Consider the following 4539-nt stretch of genomic DNA (forward strand, 5'->3'; position numbering starts at 1 on the left):
CCAAGAACCAGTTTATGGGTAGCATTAGAATGGGTCTGCTGGGATGTTCCTCTGTTGTTGTAGAAATGGGAGGATGACATGGTGATATGGTTTGTGCTTGCACCCAAATCTCATCTTGAATTGTAGTTCCCATAATCCCCACATGTTGTGGGAGGGACCTCATGGCAGGTGATTAGATTATGAGGGCAGATCCCCCATGCTGTTCTCATGATAGTGAGTTTTCATGAGATACGATGGTTTTATAAGGGGCTTTTCTCCATTTCACTCGGCACTCATTCTCTCTCCTGCTGCCCTGTGAAGAGGTGCCTTCCACCATGATTGTAAGGTTCCTAAGGCCTCCCTAGCCATGCAGAACTGTGAGTCAATTTAACCTCTTTCCTTTATAAGTTACCCAGTCTCGGGTATGTCTTCACAGCAGCGTGAGAACAGACTAATACAGTAAATTAGTACTGCAGAGAGTAGGGTGTTGCTATAAGGATATCTGAATATGTGGAAGCGACTTTGGAACTGGGTAACAGGCAGAGCCTGGAACAGTTTGGAGGGCTCAGAAGAAGACAGGAAAATGTGGGAAAGTTTGAAACTTCCTGGAGACTTGTTAAATGGCTTTGACCAAAATGCGGATAGTGAATGAATAAAGTTCATGCTGAGGTGGTCTCGATGGAGATGAGGAACTTGTTGGGAACTAGAGTAAAGGTCACTCTTGCTATGCAAAAAGACTGGCAGCATTTTGCCCCTACTCTAGAGATCTGTGGAACTTTGAACTTGAGAGAGATGATTTAAGGTATCTGGCAGAAGAAATTTCTAAGCAGCAAAGTGTTCAAGAGGAAGCAGAATATCAAAGTTGGGAAATTTTGCAGCCTGATGATGCAGTAGAAAAGAAAAACCCATTTTCTGAGGGAAAATTCAAGCAAGCTGCAGAAATTTGCCTAAGTAATGAGGAGCCAAATATTAATCACCAAGACAATGGAGAAAATGTCAGAGACCTTCATGGCAGCCCCTCCCATCACAGACCTGAGGCTTAGGAGGGAAAAATGCTTTCATGGGTTGGGCCCAGGATCCCCCTGCTCTATGCAGCCTCAGGACATGCTACCCTGCATCCCAGTTGCTTCAGCTCCAGCCATGGCTAAAAGGGGCCAAGGTACAGCTCAGGCCATTCTTCAGGGGGTGCAAGCCCCAAGTGTTGGCAGCTTATGTGTGGTGTTGAGCCTGTGGGTGCACAGAAGCCAAGAACTGAGGTTTGGAAACCTCCACCTAGATTTCAGAGGATATATAGGAACACCTTGATGTCCAGGCAGAACTTTGCTGCAGTTTATACATTTTAGCGTAGATTCATTCACTTTATTTAATTTAGTTTCCCAAATTTATTTAAATATGAAACCTTTTCTTAGAGGAACACTTAAAAATATTATCGCTCCAAACAAAGATTACAGTTTACCTAAATATCTCTATTGGAGAGAAGAATTTAGAAATCAAGGAGTAGCCCTGGAAATTTATTTGGCACAATTTTGATGGAATGAGAAGTGCCGAGGAGGCAATAGTGAGAAAATAACTGTCAATTGAATTTGCAGATGGTCCTAAAAGAGAAATGCTTTCAAATGCCAATGAATAGTCATTCTTCTAAAGCAAAATATGATAGTTTTGTTAAGATTTTTAAATCAACAATTTATTAATCAGACAAGAAGCATTTGCAAAGTGAGCACGTTTGACATAGTTCTAGATAGCCTATGTGCTGCCTATCCCCATGGGCCTCCAGACCCACCCTATACCTTTCTGTGCTCTGATCACTGTCTCAAGAGATTGACCTGTGTATACCATATCAGTGCTCTTCCTCATGTTCTGATTTCGAGTTGGATTTGTCCAGTGGAAAACACCAACAGGAGATTAGAATGGTGGCTTCTATTAGCTACTCTCCCAGCTCAGGCTTATTAAGGCTGGGCGTGTTCCCCTACTGAAGGTCACAGGCCTCTCCACATAACTTTTTTTCTGAGTCCAAGTTCTGATAAGCACACCATCCCTTCACCCCCTCAGGCTTAGGAGCGATAATAACACCTGTCTGTAACCTGCCCTTGGTCATGTAGTAAACCTTGTGTGAGATCCCTTAACAATGACCTCATCTTCGTTAAAAAAAAAAAAAAAAAAAAAAAGTCCCTTTCCTTAACTTACCTCAATTTGAGTATTTCATCAATTTTCTGCCAGAGTTCTAACAAATATACTCTGGGAAATTAAATAAACTTTTAAAAAAACAGTGTAACAGACATTGTCCCCACCTTTAGGGAACTTACGACCTCATTGAAGAAGGTCATTTTGTAAAATGATCACAGGAGGAATAAATATTAGCATATAGGACACCCACTATACCAGAAGAGAGATACTACAGAGCATTGGGTTTTACTTTTCTTTTTTATTTTTTGACAGCTTTATTGAGTTATAATTTAAAATGTACAATTTGATAAGTTCCAACATAGGTGTATACCAGTGACACCATCAAAAACATCAAGATAATGAACGTATCTATCACCTCCAAAAGTTTTCTTTTCTTTTTTTTTTTTTTTTTGCTGTCCATAAGTTTATTGTCTTTATCTGAAAAATCCTGATAGAAAATTGTTTGGTTTAGCTCTCAGCAGCCTGCTCCTGAGCCCTGAGGAAGCTTGCCTTCTTTTGAGCTACCCGATCTTTCTTCTGAGCAAGGGACATTTTGGGGTGGTTCCACCTCTTCTTCATAACTTCTTTCTTGGGCTTCTTTTCATAGACTGGATTCTCTCGTATAGCAGCATGAGCTTTCTTATACATCTCCTCCATATCTGGAGTTACGCTGTTCTTTATGTATTGAGAGAACTGTTTCTTGTAAGCATCTTCATCTTCTTCCATTAAGTAGCGCATGTAATCTACAACATTCTGGCCCATGATGTGCTTCTGGTGTACTTCTGCATTAAATTCCTTGCTTTCAGAATCAGAACCAGGGAATTGCTTGGTACTATGAGGGATAGACAAGCCTCCATCCACAGCTCCCTTCAAGGCACCAAAAACTTTATTGCCAGTGGTAGCTCTGGCAAGGCTTGCATCCAAAAAGCAGGTAAAGGCACCTGGCTGATCATCAATGCTTTCCACATTGTATTCATCACCAGTCACCTCCACTTGGCCTTCATAGATCTTGTCCATGCCAAACCTGTTGAAAAACCTGCGGGCCAGCAGCAGGCCAGTACAATACGCTGCAGCGTAATTTGTCAGGCCAACCTTCACACCATATTTTGGCAGTTCGTGTGCATATGCTGCGCAGACTATCATATCCCCCTCTATATGGGCATAAGCAATCTGACAAATGATATCTCTGTTTGTTACACGAACTATCATCCTGTACTTGGGTGTGTTGTATTTATTTTTATCCTGTATCACCAAGCATTTCCGAGCATAGTAATCAGTTTTGCCCTCTCGTCATCTTCTAAATTTCACTTGGTATCTCTTAAAGTAGGCCTTATTCTTAACAACTTTAACAAACCCCATCCTGCGGAACAGAGACCCATGTCCGCGGCTCAACAAAGACCTCAAGTTTTCTTTTTTTAATTTTTATTTTTAATTATTTTCCATTTAATTTTTATTTTAGATTCAAGAGGTACAGGTACAGGTTTTTTAAATGAGTATATTGTATGATGCTGAGGTTTGGGCTTCCACTGATTCTGTCACCAAGACAGTGACCATACTAACCAATAGAAAGTTTTACAGACCTTGTGCCCCTACCTCTCCACCTCCTTTTGATATCCCTTGTGTCTGTTGTTCTTCTCTGTATGTCTATGTGTACTGGAAATTTAGCCCCCACTTATAAGTGAGAACATAATATTTGGTTTTCTGGTTTTGCATTAATTTATTTAGTATGATGGCCTCCAGATGTATCCATGTTGCTGCAAAGAACATGATTTTATTTTTTATGGCTGTATAGTATTCCATGGTGTGTATATAGCATGTTTCCTTTATCCAATCCACCATTGGTGGGCATCTAAGTTGATTCTATGCCTTTGTTCTTAATAGTGTTGTGATAAATATATGAGTGCATGTGTCTTTTTGGTAGAATTATTTATTTTCCTTTGAGTATGTACCCATTAATAGAATCGCTGGGTTGAATGGTAGTTTTCTTTTCTTTTCTTTGCGAAATCCCCAAACTGCTTTCCATAGTGGCTGAATTAATTTAAATTCCCACCAACGGTGTATAAGTGTTCTCTTTCCTCTGCAGCCTCACCAATGTCTGGTTTATTTTTTTGACTTTTTAATTATACCCATTCTAACTGGTGTGCAGTGGTATCTCATTGTAGTTTTGATTTGCATTTCTCTGATGATACATGATGTTGAGCATTCTTTCATATATTCATTGGCTGCTTGTATGTCTTCTTTTGAGAGGTGTCTGTTCATGTCCTTTGCCCACTTTTTAATCAGGTTATTTGTTTTCTGATTGTTGAATTACATTCCTTATAGATTCTGGATATTAGTTTTTGTTGGATGCATTGTTTGCAAATATTTTCTCCCATTCTGTAGGTTGTCTGTTTACTC

General features: G+C 40.0%; 1 pseudogene across 1 annotated transcript; it reads right to left on the bottom strand.

The window, feature by feature from the left end:
- Positions 1-2537: 2537 nt before the first annotated feature.
- LOC116536750 lies at positions 2538-3541 on the bottom strand (annotated as a pseudogene). The gene has a single exon (XR_004262781.1). The product of XR_004262781.1 is annotated as a 60S ribosomal protein L5 pseudogene (transcript).
- Positions 3542-4539: the final 998 nt, after the last annotated feature.

The sequence above is a fragment of the Sapajus apella genome, unplaced genomic scaffold (assembly GCF_009761245.1).
Source record: "Sapajus apella isolate SASKATOON/1434 unplaced genomic scaffold, GSC_monkey_1.0 scaffold103, whole genome shotgun sequence".
Classification (NCBI taxonomy): Eukaryota; Metazoa; Chordata; class Mammalia; order Primates; family Cebidae; genus Sapajus; species Sapajus apella.